Source organism: Tamandua tetradactyla, chromosome X (genome assembly GCF_023851605.1).
Source record: "Tamandua tetradactyla isolate mTamTet1 chromosome X, mTamTet1.pri, whole genome shotgun sequence".
Classification (NCBI taxonomy): Eukaryota; Metazoa; Chordata; class Mammalia; order Pilosa; family Myrmecophagidae; genus Tamandua; species Tamandua tetradactyla.
This window is the reverse complement of record NC_135353.1, coordinates 2056974-2078030: the sequence shown is the minus strand read 5'-3', so window position 1 is coordinate 2078030 and position 21057 is coordinate 2056974.

Below are 21057 nucleotides of genomic sequence, written 5' to 3'. Positions count from 1 at the left end.
GGTCTGAAGACCTGTGTGGGTTAAATATCTCAGACTCGGTCAGTCTGAGTGATGTTCTCACTTTCAACATGATAAACTGGAGGCAGTCAATCTGAACTCGGACCTTCATGAAACTCACAGACTTGAAACCAAAAGCACTACAAGCAGCTTGAGAGGCCCATTCTAAATGAGAGCCTTTGCAATGCAAGGCAAAGGATTGTTCTCTTTTTGGTGGTTGAGCCAGGAGAGATCTTAGCCAGTATAACTAGAAAGAGCCCATGGATTTCAAGAGGTAGCATTTCTCCTACTTTTTAACACTAGTACAGTAACAGAGCTCACGATGAAGTTGGTCAACCTCCAAAAGGCTTTTTACTCAGATTCTTGCAATAGTTCCCAAATGATCTGTCTTCACTCATCCCAGTTTGGCCCAACTTACACATTCTAACCATACTAATAATATTCCTAGAGTCTAAATCAGTTCATTTCATATTTCTCCTCCAACCCCTTCTCAAAAATCAATGACTCCTTATTTCCTACTGAACAGAGTCAAAACACCTCAGGATGGCTTTCAAAGGCCCAAAAATGTGGCTCCAACCTACCATGACAAATATATTTTACATAATTCTTCCATCATCAGCCTGTTCTCCAGCCAAGACAAATTGCTCAGTTCAAGAATATCAATATATATTTTTTCTCTTCTCTAACCATAAAAAAATCAGGTCACCCCCAAAAGACTAGGATAATTCCCAAGTGCTATGAGAAACCTGCCCAAAAGAGAAGCAGCCTCAGAAGTGCAATCACATAAAACATTGCCTTTGAAAAAACAGATCCATGGAAGGTAACTCAAGAGTTTATACCTCTCAGTGCCTAATCTGGTTTATTTTAATGCTTGTTAGAATACTGACCAGCCCACTGCTTTCCAAACATTTTTTTGAGTTTTGCCATTTCATTTTTTCTTACCCACCCCTAAATGCTACAACTTTTTAAAAAACAATTAAAGTGAATTTGGCTTTGAGAATTTTAGAGCAATTTTGTGAGGCACCTTGAGAGCCTATAGGACACTCTGCAATGTCACTAAAATGGAGTTGAGAATCACTGGTTAGACAAACACGTTTTTGCTCCATGTTTTGTTGTTTCTTCCTACAAAATGGAAACTAATGGCACTCCTACTTTCTCCCAAGCTTCTTGGCCTGGGATATACAGAACACATGCTGTATATAAAACACTTTTGTTTTCCCCAGAATAAATGCATTATATATAACCCAGGTAAAGCAATTTAGGTATAACCTTAAAATCTTATGATAGTAAACATTCCAAATATTACTAGCAAAATATAACACATTATAACATTTCTCAATAACAGATATAAAGTGGCTACCGAAAGACATTTATGTTTCTGAACTTACATTTGAGATAGTTACCACAACACTTGGCAAGATGTGCAACCAATGTTCCAACAGAACTGCCCTTGGGAAGGAACTTACTTTTAGGGATGGCTTTAGCTTCTGTAAAAGAGGAGTCCTTTGTGAGGTAGGAATGGGAGTTCAAGATTTTCAGAAGATAATATGTCTAAATTTTTACTTGGTTCTCTGTTGAAATGTTTCTTTCTGCAGAAGAATTAGAAGTGAAGCATTGGGAGGAAAGGCTGGAAAATAAACATAAGGCTCCCTTGTCAGGAGTACATTTTGTCCCCACAAAGCTATGTTGTTTGCAATCACAATTCAGCAAATTCTTTTTGATGGAATTCCTTTACTGCGACTGTCTCCAAGAGGTGGAACTTCTCTAAGCAGCAGTCTGTAGAGAATTCCAACATTACATTGCAACTGCATATGAAAGTTCTACAAGTCACCAGAGAGTCCTACTTCCAGACTAAAGAAAAGGGGACAAGAAGCCCATCCCAAGTAGACTGGAAAAGAGTCCAAGTCATTCTAAATGAATTACAGGAAGGAAGAAATTCAAGAATTGAAGACCTTTCTTAGGGCCAGAAAAAAACTCTAGGGATCACTTTTTGAAGGCCCTTTACAGAAAGCAAAGGTATTATGCTAATTTCATGCAGGCCTAATGTTTAGAAGGTATCATTTGACAACTCAGATGAAAATAAATTACATGAAATAAACATCACACATTGTACAATCTCAAAAAACAAAATAATTTATTAAGTACCTATAGCTATTTTTTGCTTACAAAAAAGGTTAGCGTAAATTAGTCAGCTAACCTGGAAGTACAAAACAATCTTGCTTCTTAAGTATTTGTTTTTCCCCTTCCTGTTGTGCAACCACTAAAGGCCTCCAGCTCTTACCCAGAATCACAGATAACTTTAAACTTTCAGGGGAAGAACCTTCCCAAGGATAAATATACCTTACAGGGATGGACTCATACTTCATATTCTCTAGGAATTTCCATGCATATAGAGAGGTGACTACACATCTCAACAGGAGACTACAAGTTCCCTGGGTCACGAGCTACGCAAAACCAAACACACAGCATGGCTCTGGGCTACTGTACTCTTCACTGTTTCCCCTTCTCAGCCACAGTTCCCCAGAAGCTTCCCAAGACTGGGGACTTAGGCTTGCAGGCAAGTACAAGGGCAAGCTACCCCATTCCTGATAGAGTTTGATGTGTAGAAGCTAGAAAGCCACCTGTCTGGGACATTGAAAAGGTAATTACTGCATTGGATAAAAGAAGGGATTCGACCTCTTCCAGTCCTGGGACTCCAGGAACATTCCAAGCCCTGACAAGCATGCTATACACTGAAATTTATAAATGACTCTCCCCTATTAATTATTACAGTGTGATAGCAATTGATCTTCACAATAACCATACCAAGCCAAAATTGTTAGAATGATTTTAGAGACGTGGAAATTTGTGCACAAAGAGGGTGAGTGAGTGGCCCAAGGCCATGCAGCTGCTGAGTAATAGAGCTAAGTTCCAAATACTCTTTTCATGGCAATACAGGGCCTGTGAACAGAAGATAGTTCCCAGTTTTTCTATAGCCCTATTACCATTTCTGGAGAGTCTCCAGGATGAAGACTTTGCAGGAGTCACAATTTCATCTTCTCTTGAAAACTCTCTGCACAGCTGTGGAACAGAGAGTCAAGTGTGTCTGTGGCGCCATGGCAGAGAGCATGATGACTAGCAGAGTAAATTCTCTCAGAGTTCTCCTTCCCTGGTAGATTTCTCAGCATGGAGTTCTCTATCTCCAATGAGATAAATGGCTCCTGTGAGGTACTGTTAGTGATTTTGCCTGAGTGCTTGAAAGCCAGGTAGTGCTTGAAAGATTATTTGATTTACATCAGGACAGTTAATACACCAAGAGGAAATAACTTTGAATAACAGCACTGTGGACTTCATAATGACCACAGAGTACCACTGCCTCATTCATTCAGACCCTAAAAATGGAAAAATTAGGACAATGCTTATCGCTGCAGTTTCTATGAAAAACTAATTTGGTAACCTAATTAAACTGGTATTAACATAAATAATTCCTTGCCATTTCCAACCTAAAATGGTGATCAGGGAAATGATACTATAGTGTAACAATCTTCCTCACTCGCTACCATATTTGTTCATTTTTGAGAGTCTTTCTTCTTGAAAGGAAGTGAAGAACTTATTCCAAAAGGAATCTCTTAAAACATCTCTCTTCTTCAGCAATTTCTACAGTTCATGAAAAGTAGATTTGACTTGCAAATAATTAAAAGGCAGTGTGAAACTCAGCTTCCGGGAAGATGATGGAGTAAGTTAGGCTGGATTGACCCCTGCTCCATACAATAACATAGGGGACAGAAAAAAATGATTGGGCTAAAGTCCCAGGGAGTGAATAATCAAAGAGGGTCTTCAGTTTTCATGGGGAGAGCAGGGTGAGGCTGTTAGGCTGTGACCCCCACCAGGGGTGGGCGGCTGCACAGGGAAGTACAGATTAGATGGAAGTGACCAACTGTCTGCTCCAGCCTGGCCCAGATGCTAGTTGAGACCTCCCAGAGGCACACCTGGCCACCCACTGCAAGAGATGGGGCCCCAGCACTGAGATGAGTTGCCCCTCCAAACATTGTGACTAGCTGTCCTGTCAGGCACAGTGAACAGCACATCCACTGGGTGCCAGACGCTGTGATCAGTTGCTTAGCTGGAAGCACCAATCAGCTCCCCTGTCCCTCATGCCAGGAATGGACATTCCACCACCCTGCACCTGGAGCAGCGACCCTGACTGATTGCCAGCCAGCCACAGCAATGGGAGAGGGGTGGGCCTGAGGGGAGGAGGTGCCTTAGGAGTGCCACCTGCTGGTGAAAAGTAGTAAGTACAGTCTGGCAAAATCCCTATCTGCTGAGGTTTTTTTCCCCTTTAAATATATTTGTATATATTTTTATTAGTAATATCATTAATTTTATGTTTTTATTTATATATTTATTTAAAATTATTTTTCTGTGGACACCCAATATACCTTGCGGTGACAACTTCTGACATCAGGGCCTACTATTGCTAAGGTGTGGGGTATTTTGTGGGGGCTGCATGGACCAAGAGCAAGTCCAGGTCTCCCACATAGCAGGCAACCATGTGCAAAAGGGAACCTTCAATGAAAACCAAAGTAAATACAAAACATTAGACAAATGAAGGAAACAAACTTGCAAATTAACCTTATTAAGATAATCAAATGCCCCAAACACAACAGAAAATCACAAAGCACATGAAGTTCCAGGCAGAAAAGGCCAAATGACCAAATCAAAACACAGGAGGAGACACAGAATGTAGAACAACTATTCAAAGCTATTTGCAAAGAAATAAAGGCAATCAGGAAGACATTAGAAGAGCATAAAGAAGAATTCAAAAGATTAAATAGAAAAATGGCAGATCTCATACAAATGAAAGATTCAGTAGACCAAATTAGAAATATATTAGAGACACAATAGCATATTTGAAGAAACAGAAGGAAGAATAAGTGAACAATTCAACAAGAGAATACAAAAGGACACAAGAGTACACAAGGAGAAGAGAAGAGTAAATGGCTGGAAAGGTTAGTTGAAGACATAATTGGGGAAAACTTTCCAACCCTTATAAAATGCATAAACATGCAAATCAAAGAGGACCAATAAACTCCAAATAGAATAAATACTAATAGGCTTACTTTGAGATACATTCTAATCAGACTGTCAATTGTTAAAGAGAAGCAGAAAGCCCTGAAAGCAGCATAAGAAAAGTAATCTATTACATACAAGGGAAGTCACATAAAACTGAGTTCAGAATACTCAACAGGTACCATGGAGGTGAGAAGGCAGTGGGATGATATCTTTAAGACCCCGAATGAGAAAGAATTCATTATCCTTCCAAGCTGTCCTTCAAAATTGAGGGAGACAGAGTGATTTGAACAATGAATAAAGAAGTATTTGCACAGTCCCCTTGGGAGAATGGTGATAAAGAAGGAAAATTCAATTTCCCCAAGTGGAGAATTTCTGATAATCTCACAAGCAGTGGGAACACCCAAATCAAGAGGCTGAACTCTCAACCTTGGGGTCTGTTCATATGAAACTTATCACCGCAAAGGATAGGCTAAGCCTACTTAAAATTAGGTCTAAGAGTCACCCCCAGAGACCCTCTTTTGTTGCTCAGATGTAGCCTATTTGTCTCTCAACCAACAGGTCAAGCAAACTCACTGCCCTCCCCTCTCTCTACGTGGGTCATGACTCCCAGGGGTGTGGACCTTCCTGGCAATGAGGGACAGAAATCCTAGAATGAGCTGGGATGAGCATCAAGGGATTGAGAAAACCTTCTTGACCAAAAGGGGAAGAGAGAAATGAGACAAAATAAAGTGTCAATGGCTGAGAGATTCCAAACAGAATCGAGAGGTTATCCTGGAGGTTATTCTTATGCATTAAGTAGATATCACCTTGTTATCCAAGATGTAATGGAGAGGCTGGAGGGAACTGCCTGAAAATGTAGAGCTGTGTTCCAGTAGCCATGTTTCTTGATGATGATTGTATAATGATATAGCTTGCACAATGTGACTATGTGATTGTGAAAAAACCTTGTGTCTGATGCTTTTATCTATGGTATGGACAGACGAGTAAAAAAAATATGGATTAAAAATAAATAAATAATAGGGTGAACAAATATTAAAATAAGTTGAGTAGATTGAAATACTAGTGATCAATGAAAGGGACTGTTAAGGGGTAAAGAAAAAAAATAGGGGGAACAAAGGTTAAAATATATTAGGTAGATGGAAATCCTAATGGTGAACAAGAGGGAGAGGTAAGGGGTATGGTATGCGTGAGTTTTTCTTTTTTATCTCTTTTTCTGGAGTGATGCAAATATTCAAAAAAATTATCATGGCAATGAATACACAACCATGTGATGATATTGTGAGCCATTGATTGTATACTATGTATGGAATGTTTGTATATTTAGAATGTGTTTGTATGTTGTTTTATTAATAAAAATATATATATATTTTTTCTTATATATTTTTGTATTTTTTATTTTTATTTTTATTTTTTCTCTATATTATCATTTTATTTCTTTTTCTGTTGTCTTGCTATTTCTTTTTCTAAATTGATGCATATGTACTAAGAAATGATGGTCATACATCTATGTGATGATATTAAGAATTACTGATTGCATATGTAGAATGGAATGATTTCTAAAAATATTTTTTTTAATTGAGGGAGAGATTAATATCTTCAAATACAAACAATGACTGAGAGACCTAGTCAACAAGTGTGCTGGTTTGAAATGATGTATGTCTCCTAGAAAAGCCATGTTTTAATCTAAATCCCATTTCATAAAGGCAGAATAATCCTTATTCAATACTGTATGCTTGAAACTGTAATTAGATCATCTCCCTGAAGATGTGATTTAATCAAGAGTGGTTGTTAAGCTGGATTAGGTGACATGTCTCCGCCCATTTGGGTGGGTCTTGATAAGTTTCTGGAGTCCTGTAAAAGGGGAAACATTTTGGAGAATGAAAGAGATTCAGAGAGAGCAGAGCAGAATGACATAGCCACAAGAAGCAGAGTCCACCAGACAGTGACCTTTGGATATGAAGAAGGAAAATGTCTCCTGGGGAGCTTCATGAAACAGGAAGCCAGGAGAAGAAGCTAGCAGATGATGCCATGTTTGCCATGTGCCCTTCCAGATGAGAGAGGAACCCTGATCATGTTCACCATACGCCTTTCCAGATAAGAGAGAAACTGACTGTTTTTACCATGTGCCCTTCCACTTGAGAGAGAAACTGTGAACTTCATCGGCCTCTTGAATTAAGGTATCTTTCCCTGGATGCTTTAGATTGGACATTTCTATAGACTTGCTTTAATTTGGACATTTTCTCAGCCTTAGAACTGTAAACAAGCAACTCATTAAATTCCCCTTTTTAAAAGCCATTCCATTTCTGGTATATTGCATTCCAGCAGCTAGCAAACTAGAACAACAAGAGACCAGCCCTACAAGAAATACTAAAGGGAGTCCTGTCAGCTGAATAAAAAAGGAAAGAGAGGAAAGTCTGAAGGAGAACAAAAAATTGAAGAGATTCAGTAAGGGCAATTTAAAGGTTAAAAAGAGAGAGAAGGAAAAGAATATATAGATCTGACAAATAAAAACTAAAGGATTACTTTGAAAACTAATGCTTTTTTCTTTCTTTGCTTTGTATATATGTTATATTAAACAATTGAAAAAGTTAAAAAAACAAACAAACTAAAGGGTAGATGGTAGATTCCAGAACTGCTTTTACAGTGATAACTTTGAACATTAATGGACTAAATTCACCAATTGAAAGATACAGATTGGCATAATGGATTAAAAAATATAATCAATCTATATGCTGTTTACAAAAGATGGATCTTAGGCCCAAGGACACTGAAAGTGAAAGGATGGAAAAAGATGTCCTAAGCAAGCTGTACCCGAAAGAAAGCAGGAGTAGCTTTGCTAATATCAGACAAAATACACTTTAAATATAAAGATGTCATAAGAGACAAAGAAGGACACTACAGATTAATAAAAGGAACAATTCACCAAAAATAAAAAACAATAATAAATGTCTATGCTCCCAATCAGGGAGCTCCAAAGTACATGAGGCAAACATTGGAAAAACTGAAGGGAGCTATAGATGTTTCAACAATAATAGTAGGAGACTTCAATACACCACTCTCCTCTATAGATAGAACAACCAACCAGAGGATCAACAAGAAAATAGGGTACTTAAACAACGCAATAAATGAATTAGACCTAATAGACATATATAGTTACACCCCCAAACAGCAGGATATACATTCTTCTCTAGTGCCCATGGAATATTCTCCAGGATAGATCATATGCTGGGACACAAAAAGTATTTATAAATTCAGTAAGATTGAAATTACCTAAAGCACTTTCTCTGACCACAATGGAATGAAGCTGGAAATTAGAAATCAACAAAGAAGCAGGACTTTCAAAAATATGGAGATTAAATAACACACACTTGAATAACCGGTGAGTCACAGAAGAAATTGCAAGAGAAATCAGTGGAGACAAATGATAATGAGAATACAACATTTCAGAACTTATAGGATGTGGCAAAGGCAGTGCTGAGAGGGAAATTTCTTGCCCCAAATGCCTATACTAAAAAGGAAGAGCAAAAATTGAGGACTTAACTGGTCACCCAGAGAAATTAGAGAAAGAACAACAAACTAACCCCAAAGCAGTAAAATATGAGAAATAGCAAAGATTAAAGCAGAAAAACCACATGAAAAAAATTACATTTACAATAGCAACCAAAAGAATTAAGTATTTAGGAATAAATTTAACCAAGCCCACAAAAGACCTATACACAGAAAAATACAAGAAATTGCTTAAAGAAATCAAAGAAGACCTAAATAAATGGAAGAACATTCCATGTTTGTGGATTGGAAGACTAAATATAGTTAAGAGTCAATTATACCCAAATTTTTTATAGATTCAATGCAATCCCAATTAAAATCTCAACAACTTACTTTACAAAAATAAGAAGATCAACAATAAAATTTATTTGGAAGGGGTGGTGCAATGGTGGCTCAGTGGCAGAATTCTTGCTTGCCATGCCAGAGATCCAGGTTCAATTCCCAGAGCCTACCCAAGCAAAAAAAAAAAAAAAAGAAAAGAAAAAAATTATTTTGAAGAACAGTGTGCCCTGTATAACTAAAAATATCTTGAGAAAGAGGAACAAAGTGGGAGATCTCACACTAACTGACTTTAAAGCATATTACAAAGCTAGAGTGGTCAAAACGGCACTGTATTGGTATGAAGATAGATATGCTGACCAATAGAATAGAATTGAGTGTTCAGAAATAGATCTTTTAATCTAAGGACAACTGATCCTTGGTAAGGTGGTCAAGCCAACTCATCTGGAACAGAGTACCCTCTTCAATAAATGGTTTGGAGAACTGGATATCCATAACCAAAAGAATGAAAGAGGACTCCAATTTCACACTTTATGCAAAAATTAACTCAAAATGGATCAAAGACCTAAAAATCACGGCTAAGAATACAAAACTTTTAAAAGAAAACGTAGGGAAATATCTTAAAGATCTTGTGATAGGAGGTGGTTTCTTAGACCTTGTATTAGTTAGGGTTCTCTAGAGAAACAGAATCAACAGGGAACACTTGCAAATATAAAATTTATGAAAGTGTCTCACGTAACCGTAGGAGTGCAGAGTCCAAAATCCACAAGGCAGGCTGCGAAGCCGATGACTCCAATGGATGGCCTGGATGAACTCCACAGGAGAGGCTCACCAGCCAAAGCAGGAATGGGACCTGTCTCCTCTGAGTCCTCCTTAAAAGGCTTCCCATGATTGGATTTAGCATCACTAATTGCAGAAGACACTCCCCTTTGGCTGATTACAAATGGAATCAGCTGTGGATGTAGCTGACATGATCATGACCTAATCCTATGAAATGTCCTCATTGCAACAGACAGGCCAGCGCTTGCCCAATCAGATGAACAGGTACCACAACTTGGCCAAGTTGACACCTGTCCCCAGCCATGACAGACCTTTACACCCCAAGCACGAGTAATAAAAGAATCGATAGATAAAAGGGATCTCCTCAAAACTGAACACTTTTGTGCATCAAAGAACTTTGTCAGGCAAGTAAAAAGGCAACCTACACAATGGTAGACAATATTTGGGAACCACATATCAGTTAAGGGTTTAGTATCCAGAATACCTAGAGATTCTTCAACTCAACAACAAAAGGACAAACAACCTATTAAAAATTGGACAAAAGATATGAACAGACACTTTTCAGAAGAGGAAATACAGATGGCTAAAAGGCACACGAAAAGATGCTCGACTTCACCGGCTATTAGGGAAATGCAAATCAAGACCACAATGAGATATCATTTGATACCCACTAGAATGACCATTATCAATAAAACAGAAAACTACAAGTGCTGGAGAGGATGTGGAGAAAGAGGCACACTTATCCACTGCTGGTGGGAGTGTCAAATGATACAACCACTGTGGAAGGCACTTTAGTGGTTCCTCAGGAAGTTATGTATAGAATTGCCATATGATTCAGCAATCCCATTATTAGGTATATATTCAGAAGAACTGAAGGCAAGGAAACAAACAGATATTTGCACACCGATGTTTATAGCAGCATTATTTATGACTTCCAAGAGATGGAAAAAGCCCAAATGTCCATCAATGGACGAGTGGCTAAACATGCTGTGGTATATACATACAATGGAATATATGCAGTTGTAAAACAGAATAAAGTCATGAAGGATGTAACAATGTGGATGAACCTTGAAGACATTATGCTGAGTGAAATTAGACAGAAACAAAAAGATAAATACTGCATGGTCTCACTAATACAAACTAACATTAATGAGTGAACTTTGAGAAATGAAGTGAAGAACTCAGGTTATCAGGAGATAGAAATAGCGTAGAGATTGGGCAATTGGTGCTGAAGGAATACAGATTGTACAATAGGACTGATTATAAACCTCAGAAATGAAAAGCACAATACTACCTCATAGCACAATAATAAAAGGACACTGAATGAAGCTGAATATGAGTACAATTGAGGTAGCAGGGCTGGGGGCACGTATGAAACCAGAAGGAAAGATAGAGGATAAAGACTGAGATGGTATAACTTAGGAATACCTAGAGTGTACAATGATAGTGACTAAATGTACAAATTAAAAAATGTTTTTGCATTAGGAAGAACAAAGGAATGTCAGTATTGCAGGATGTTGAAAATAGATGGTGTTCTAGTTTGCTAGCTGCCAGAATGCAACACACCAGAGACGGACTGGCTTTTAATAAAAGGGGATTTATTTTGTTAGTTCATCAGAGGAAAGGCAGCTAACTTTCCACTGAGGTTCTTTCTTACATGGAAGGCACAGGATGGTCTCTGCTGGTCTTCTCTCCAGGCCCCTGGGTTCCAGCAACTTTCCCTGGGGTGACTTCTTTCTGCATTTCCAAAGGCCTGGGCAGAGCTGCAAGTGCTGAGATGAGGAATGCTGAACTGCTTAGGCTGTGCTACATTGCGATCTCTCATTTAAGCACCAGCCAATTAAGTCAAATGTCACTCATTGCAGCAGACACGCCTCCTAGCCGACTGCAGATGTAATTAGCAACAGATGAGGTTCACGTACCAATGGCTTATGTCTGCAGCAACAAGACTAGGTGTGCGCACCTGGCCAAGTTGACAACTGAATCTAACTAACACAGATGGTATATAGGAAAAAGTACAACCGATGCACGCTAGGGTCTGTAGCCAACAGTAAGACTGTAATATGCTCCCACCGAATGTAACAACGGCATTATACCAAAACTAAATGTCAACTGGTGAGGTCACAGAGGAGGGGTATGGATTCTTTGTGGAAGAAAAGGAAATGTCTTCATACAGATTATGGTGGTGAAGGCAAGACTATTTACTTAGGTTGGATTGTATGATGTGCAAATAAAACTGTTTAAAAATGAACAGAAACATGTGCTAGAGAAAATATGGAGAAAGAGATGTACCTATTCCCTTTTAGCAGGGAAGCTGAGAGGTGTAGCCCCTTGGAAGGCAGTGTGGTGGTTCCACAGGAGGCTGTGGTGAGGTTGCCAGATGATCCTGAAACCCCATTGCTCAGTATATGCCTGGAAGAACCGGGAGTGGGGACCCAAATGGACATTTGTATACTGGTGTTTCTGGTGGCAGTGTTCATGATTTGCAATGGATGGAGGTGGCCTACGAGTACAACTGCTGAGGAATGGAAGGAGGAACTATGGTGTATACATACAATGGACTACTGAGCGGCCACAAGAAGGAAAGGGAGTTTGAGGCATACAACTAGGTGAATGAACCTTGAGGACAGAATGTTAAATGAAGTGGCAGAAACAAAAAGACAAATATTATTATGCCTCAGTCATATGGACTAACTATAATATAAAAACTCAGTGAAGTAAAGTCAAGAGCATGAATTATCAGGTTGGGGCCTATTAAAAAGGATCTTAGATTTTAAGTTCTTATAGCAGTCACACATATTCAGGAGTTGTAACCGTTATTTCTAAATTCTGAGAAAATGAACTGTTTGTATCTAACTTGGTCATTTTCAAAAACTTAGGGTATTATGTGATAATTGAGAGTCAGAGCTCTGAAGCTATGAAAGGCAGCACTACCCCATGCAGGAACTGACTAAAAAGTTGAAAAAGGGATCAGACCTCAACTAGAGATATGAAGGAAGCTGATCTGGATAGGACTAAGGTAGATCAGAACACAGGGTCAAGGATGATATCATCCATATCTTAAAACATCAATTTCTGTGTGAGACCAAGGGGGAGATGTTTATTTGGTGAAAAATTTTTATTTTGGGTAGTGCACTACCTAATTTAACTTGTACAGTCAGTTTAGTTGAACACCGTATAAGTGCACAGGCTCTAGAATAAAGCAAGAGATTTTGTTGCTTTGTCCAAGTTAGTGTGATGCCTCAATATGAATAAAGTATTTGCAAGTCCTCTTGAGGGACTGGGGAGAAAGGAGGAAATATTCAACCTCCCCATTTGGAGAATTTTTGATATTCTCACAAGGAGTGGAGACAATCAAATTGATAGACAGAACCCTCCGTCTTGGGGTTTGCCCCTATGAAACTTATTCCTGCAAAGGAGCGGCTAAGCCTACTTAAAATTAGGTTTAAAAGTCACCCCCAGAGAACCTCTTTTGTTGTTCAGATGTGGCCTCTCTCTCTAAGCTGACATGGTAAGTGAATTCACTGCCCTCTCTACTATGTGGGACATGATCATAGGGGTGAAAATCCCCCTGGCAAGATGAGACAGAACTCCTGGAATGAGCCAGGACCCAGCATCATGGGATTGAGAAAGCCTTCTTGACCAACAGGGGGAAGAGAGAAATGAGACAAAATAAAGTTTCAGTGGCTGAGAGATTTCAAACAGAGTCGAGAGGTTATCCTGGAGGTTATTCTTATGCATTATATAGATATCCCTTTTTAGTTTATGGTATATTGGAGTGGCTGGAGGAAAGTACCTGAAACTGTTCAGCTGTGTTTCAGTAGCCTTGATTCTTGTAGACAGCTGTATAAAGATGTGTCACTGTGATTTTTTTCAATTTATTTATTAATTAAAAAAATAAAGAAACAAAATAACACAACATACATAATCAGTAATTTACAATATCATCACTTAGTTGCATATTCATTTCTTAGAACATTTGCATTAATTCAGAAAAAGAAATAAAAAGACAATAGAAAAAGAAATAAAACGAACACAGGAAAAAAAAAAAGATTATACCTACCATACCCCTTACCCCTTGCTTTCATCAATCACCAGCATTTCAAACTACATTTATTTTAGCATTTGTTCCCCCTATTATTTATTTTCATTCCATATCTTCTACTCCTTTGTTGACAAGGTAGATAACAGGAGCATCAGACACAAGGTTTTCACAATCACAGTCACATTGTGACAGCTGTATCATTATTCAATCATCCTCAAGAAACATGGCTACTGGAACACAGCTCTACATTTTCAAACAGTTCCCTCCAGCCTCTCCATTACATCTTGAATAACAAGATGATATCTACTTGATGCGTAAGAATAACCTCCAGGATAACCTCTCGACTCTGTTTGTAATCTCTCAGCCATTGACACTGTCTAATTTCACTCTTCCCCCTTTTGGTCGAGAAGGTTTTCTCAATCCCTTTATGCTAAGTCTCCATTCATTCCAAGATCTCTGTCCCATGTTGCCAGGAAGGTCCACACCCCTGGGAGTCATGTCCCACGTAGGAGAGGGGTAGGGTGGTGAGACTGCTCATTGTGTTGGCTGGAGACAGAGGCCACATCTGAGCAACAAAAGAGGCTCTCTTGGGGGTGACTCTTAGGCCTAAATTTTAAGTAGACTTGACCTATCCTTTGCGGGGTTAAGTTTCATATGAACGAACCCCAAGACTGGGGGCTCAGCCTATAGCTTTGGTTGTCCACACTGCTTGTGACAATATCAAGAATTCAACTTGGGGAAGTTGAATTTCTCCCCGTTCTCACCACTCCCCGAAGGGGGCTTTGTAGATACTTTTCCACTCACTGATCGAATCACTCTGGGATTCATCGGGGCATCACTCTGGACAAACCAGCAAAATCTCATGTCCTACCTGAGATTCCAAGTACTTATGGTGTTCAATCAAACTATCTACATAAGTTATATTAGGAAATGCACTAGTCAAAATATAATCTCATGTCCTACCTGAGATTCCAAGTACTTATGGTGTTCAATCAAACTATCTACATAAGTTATATTAGGAAATGCACTAGTCAAAATATAAATTTTGTAACAAATAAACATTTTTTGCTTTAGTCTCACACAGAACGTGACTTTTTAAAATATTAATTACCATCTATTTTCAGTACCCTGCAATAATGACATTCCTTTGTTCTTCCTCAGACTGTGTGATTTTGAAAGCCTTGTGTCTGATACTCCTTTTATTCAGGATATGGAAAGACAAGGAAACAAAATATGGATAAAAATAAATGATAGGGGAGATAAGGGGTAAAATAATTGGGTAGATGGAAATACTAGTGGTCAGTGAGAGGGAGAGGTAAGGGATATGGGATGTATGAATTTTTTCTTTTTTCTTTTCATCTTTTTCTGGAGTGATGTAAATGATTAAAAATTTATCACAGTGATGAATACAAAACTATATGATGAGCCACTGATTGGACATCATGTAAGGACTGTACATGTGTGAAGATGTGTCAATAAAAATATATTTTTTAAAATGGGGAAAAGACATGGACAGACACTTTTCCAAACAGGAAATACAAGTGGCTCAAAAACATCTGAAAAGATGTTCAATTTCACTAGCTATTAGGGAAATGCAAATCAAAATCACAATGCGATATCACCTCACACCTACTAATGTAACTATTATCAAAAAAACAGAAAGTTACAAGTGCTGGAGAGGATGTGGAGAAAGAGGTAGGCTTATCCACTGTCCGTGGGAATGCAGAATGGTGCAACCACTCTAGATAGCAGTTTGGCAGTGTAAAAGTTTAGCTTCCACACACAATAACACAAGAAAGGGCTGCAGGACAGTTCAACCCTGTCTTGCAGACAGGGAAGGAGAGTGCCTCTGTTGTAAGCCTAGAATTGGCACCAAATAGGTGGAAACAAGTTTAAATAAAGGCCAGGGTCACTGAAATATAAAGCATAATCAAAGGAACCCAGGCAGGACTCAGAATGGCAGTCGGCCAGCCAGGGAAAAGGGGAAGAGGTACTATAGAGTTCCCTGGGAACATTCCCATGGATAGTTCACAGGGAGAATGTTGGAACATTGGACTGTTAGTAATCAGACTAAGGGAAAGAAAAATGTACATTTGGACAAAAGAAAGCATTCTGCCACCTGATGTATTCTGGCCAAAATACGAGGCAGGCAAGGTTTGGCTTTGTGCTGACCTCATGCTTTCAAGAAGACAAGGCACAAATGAGAGATCTTTAAGGCCTCACTTTATCTAGGGGATAAAATTGGCTATACCCAAATCTCAGAACTTAAATAAAGCAGACAGCTTAAACTATCCAGCAATTTTTAGTCTTTAAAAGGGACTTGAAGAAGCCACCCAGAGTTACTGACATTCTGGTAATTTTCTAGTTTGTCTCCTTAGTTCAACAGAACTATTTCAAAGTGGTGTGTGACCACTTGATGCAGAGTCTGGGTTTCTCTAATAATAAATTCCTTTGCCAAATACAGGAGTTACAGACTTGCTACTAGTAAGAGTGAAGCAAATGGGTGAATAAAACTATCTTGATGTGGGAGCATTTTCCTGTAGAAGTTGTCAGTGCGGGAACTGGACTTGATGAAAGTGTCAGCGTAGGAATTGGACTCCTAGGAGGGTTATGGTGTCTTCTGATAGAACCCGCCAACTACTTCTGGGCAATAATGTTGGCATTATTTCAGGTGGCAGAAATGATGCCTGCTTTCTGATCTATTTTGCCAAGTAACTGAGCCAAGGAGAGGATGGATGATTAAAGAAACGCTAGGGATTCTTGGTTAAACTAAAGATGCATCTTTTCCAGCAAAATCTTATGGGCATTACACTTTTTTTTTCTTTTTGAGGAATGAACTCAAAAAAACTCCCTCTGCTTACCTGCAAAAGTTGAGGGACCAGGTGAGGAAATATTCAGGAATGGACTAGTCCTGTGGTCCACGGACATAAAGGGGTCTTGGACTGACATTCAGAAAAAGATCCAGAAAAGAGATGGGTGGAGGGATAAACCACTAGAAGTGTTATTGAGAGAGTCTCAAAGTGTATTTTAGTTGTGAGGTTTTGTTGTATTCAACTTTACTGGTGATGGTGACCCCTGAGACCCAATTGGGCTCCTTTCTTCGCTCCCACATTTTATTTTACATACGGGATCACCTGTTCCTTCTTTGGCACAGGCTTGGGCTTCGTTTGTTTTTCTGCTCCAAGGTGTTGTATGAGAAGGAGGTGGGGAGCAGGTGAGGGGGGTGCCCGGAACTGCTCAGTATCAGGGCTATGAAAGTATACACTGGAGCTTTCAACTTTGAATCTGCTCTGGGGAAGCAGTGGGAGAGAATCAGATAGTCACTGGGAGTCTCCTAGGTGCCAGTTACCAGGGGTCTTGTTTACTCAAGAGTGAAGCAGAAAAGAGGTGCTGAGAACAGACCCTGCTTGCAGTGGCCACGGGGCACATGCTGACCCTGGCAGCTCTGTAGCCATTAGCTATGTGCTCATCACTACTGAATGGAGGGAACTGCGGTCTCTGCAGAGCCCAGGAACACAGGTAAACCACACCTACCTGGCAGACTGGGAGGGGGGCAGAGGCACCAGGGCTGAGAGTGTGTGCTTGGCACCCATCCGGCTCCTTCCTCTAAGCCCCCAACCCCTCTGCCACGTGTGGCGCATCCCTGGGCTCCCAGGATTGTGCAGCTGCTGGCCCCTCTGGGGGTGGGGGCCTGTGCCAAGGATGGGCCAGCAGGGATGGGCTTGGCTGAGGGGCCAGTGGGAATGCTGGCTGGGTGTTACCCAGGCTGCCCGCTAAGTGCAGAAACCAAGTCATGTAGCTGGATGGCTTCCCCTGCCATGCCACTGGCTATTAGTGGGTTATGAGAAAGGAAGAGGAAAGCAGAAGCAACAAACTAAAGTCATGTTGAGCACAATCAACGATATGGTCAAGAAGGGATTAGAGATAAAGCAGGGAGGAGACAGACAGAGGTGAGACAGAGAAACGGTCTGGCCCAAAGGGGATAAAGGAGCAAGGAGGGCACAGAACTCAGCAGGGTGTTATCACTTTAGGAAACCTGGTCATTTCAAAAGGAATGCCCGAGTTTAAAGAAAAAAGGTCAAGTGATACCCCTAATGAATGTTGAGGATCAGGGAGGTCAAAGTCTCCTCATCTAAAGAGCCTACTGGGAGCCTTTGGTAAATCTAAATCTCCCATATCAGGGAGAAATTACATTTTTGGTGGACACTGGGGTAGCTCAGTCTTCTGCAACCCATATCCCAAATGGGATCAAATTCTCAGTAGCTCCCTCACAGTTTTAGGGGTAAAAGGGGAAAGATTGTGCCTGCCCATGACAAAAAAAAGGGGGGGGGTATTTAAAGTCCCCATTTTCAAACCTACTAATATCTATTGGGAAGATAACCAAATAATAAGCCCCCTGCTGTACATTCCAGAAGCTGGGAGTAATTTGTTGGGAAGGGACACATTGGAGGAAAAAACGGTTTCAGGGGCACAACTATGGAGGCTGGGGGTCTGAAGTCAGGAGGTCTTGGGCCAGGAGAACAGACCCACCCAAGCATTTGGAGAGGGTGATTTTGCTCCAAAGACAAAGGATAGGCCTTCCACTTCACAGTGGAGGACTGGTGCCACTCCAGGCTTGGAGAGGGTGGAGCACATTCCTTGAGGATTGGGGAAAGCCTGGCTGCTACCACATGGAGGGGTTGAGCATGTACCCCGGAGATAGCAGAGAGCCCGGGTGCTGCCCCAATGCTTGGAGAGGATGGAGCTGAGAGAGGTGTGGTCTCCCCAAGGTTGCATTCAGAGAGGAGCAGGCCACCTCATAGGCTCTTGGAAAGGGTGGGACTGCCGCTTTCTAAGGCCCCAAAGATAAATGACTCTTAGACTTTGAAATCTAATGGAGTTTGCCCTGCAGGTTTTTGAAACTGCTTGGGTCCTGTGTCCCCTGTGTTCCTTCCAATTTCTCCCTGTGGAAATGGGAATATTACCCTATGACTGTCCCTTCTTTGTATGCTAACAGCAAACAACTTGTTCTGGATTTTGCAGGTCCAGAGTCAGATCAGACCATGCCAGTAGCTGACTTTGCGAAGGAAAGAGATCCTGTCATCCCTCAGGCATCTTGGCTTGCTGGCTCAGACCCCACCTCTTAAATTTGCTGCCCATCAACACCAACCCGGCAGTTGGTCCTTATCAAATCATAGGAAGCATCCAAACTCCAACAGGCCTGGGAAGGACGTTGACAACTGAAGTGGCCATCTGGACAGCAGAGAAAGGCTGGACTCACTACACCCAAGTGAAAGGACCAATACCTGAGCCAGACGATAAGTACCCAACAACACAGGGTGATTCCTGGGAAATAACCCCAACTTCAGAACCTTTAAAATCACGTTAAAAAGACAATAGTTGGGGGGGGGGGTGGAAAGACAATAGTTGGGAGGGTAAAAGGGGTTTTTGGATTTGGAGTTTGGATTCTGTACTTTAATCTAACATAGTTAATTGTGACCCTGGCCAAAGAAAAGTCTTACCCAAGGAAGACAGATGAGGGATCTGAGGTCCAATTTAAACACGAGAATAATTATAATTATACTAGTCATAATGTTCCAAGTTAGGGATGCAACAAGCCCCGTCAAATTGGTAGTGAATATAACTGAAGGTTTAAAGTTTCAAACTGTTCAGTTTGATGAAAGGCAAACTCAGCAAACTCACCAAGAAGGAGGTGGGACAAGAGTTTAGGCAAAGGCTTTATTTCAGGGAAAAACAGTCATCCAAGCAGCATTTCAAGAGAAAAAGAAAAACGGTTGCCCAGAGGTGGTAAAGTGGGGGTGGGGGAGGACAGGGTTTTTTTCTTTTAAGGCTTAGTGTTAGGGAGTTAGGGGGCAAGGGTAAAGCAGGTCCCTATTGGCTAGTTTTCAGAAATAGGGGGCTAAGTTTGGAGTTGGCAGCTTTCCATTGGTAAAGTTTAAAGTTTAAATTCTGCCTTAGGCATGCAGGGTTATAAATGCTGGAAGGTATATAGTAAATAAGGGGAGTTTACAGAAGAATGCATTTGCTGGAGAGTGGAGGCTGAGTAATGGGAGGTCACTGCAAGAGGGCAGCTGATGGAGGGTGAAGGGTATGCCCAGCTGGGGCAATTTGTGGTAAGAGAGGCTTTCTGAAATATTTGACAGGGGTAGGTTACATTCTGGGGGGAAGGGGTCCTGTCCTCCAGGCCTAACAGTTGATGCTTGGCAAATAATACTGTGGAGACTTAACAAATCAACGGCAATTGAGTGGGGAAAGCAAGTACTTGTGTCCAGAACCAGGAGGGGGGTGTTACAGTGGAGTCCCTCCTCGACCCTCCTGGGATGATGTATAATGAACTACCCAGCTTCAAGGATGGACTGTGGACATAGGCACAAACCTAAAGGCAGTGTAACCTGGTGGTGATAACCAAGAAAGCAGACAAAGATCCAGCAGGGGGTGGCAGCAGAGATGCAATAGTAGTTGATAGACTATATGAGATCGGGGCAGACCTCACTGGAAAAGACCCTCTATGAAGGTTCAGAATACAAGTCTTGTCTCTGACACCAATAAGTCCTCTCCAGTTAACTCTTTGATAGCACCTAAGGACACTCAGTTAGAGGTTAGTTCTCCAATGCAGAATGACCCCAAAGTTGTTAGGGTGGACAGAACAGAAAATTTGGAACAAACTATAAGGATAGAGACAGGGTACAGAGATACAAATGTCTTGGTGGAGTGGATCACATATGCAGCCTGGAGTCTAAACAAAAGTAACTATTATGCTTGTGCAACAGGCTGACCCACTGCTCTTGCTGTGCCCTTTTTGGTGGGTATGAAGGAACACGAAAAGGAGTTCTAACGCATGGTATTCCTTCTTCAGAATACTACTCCTCGTGGAAATTGTAGTACATTGTTCTCTCTTTTCCTTCCAATCAGGGGTGGAAAAGTCAAAGCCACATTGGCTTCTCAACCTCAGTCCAGATAACTACTCTGCCTGTCTCTCTAGAAGGGGAGAAGGGCTCTAGGACCTTGGGACCATGGCCTTGTGTACCCAAGCATGGGATGTGACTAAGGATAGTACTGGCAATTTCTCCAGTTTAACCATACCCCAAGCAAGCCTTTGGTGGTATTATGGAAAGGGCATCCTCCAACCAGTATTACCTAAAAATTGGAAGGAGATCTGTGCTCTGGTCCAACTGGCCAACCCATTCACCCTGGCATTTGAAAGGGAGAAGGAAGTTCTAACACAAGGAAAAGAAAAGAAAAGAAACTTACTTGGTTCCTTTAATAACAGGGACGCCAAGGGGGAACCCTAGATGAGTTAAGATTAAGAATCAAGTAGCTGCAGGATTTGAATCATCCTTATTTTTCCGGATCACTAT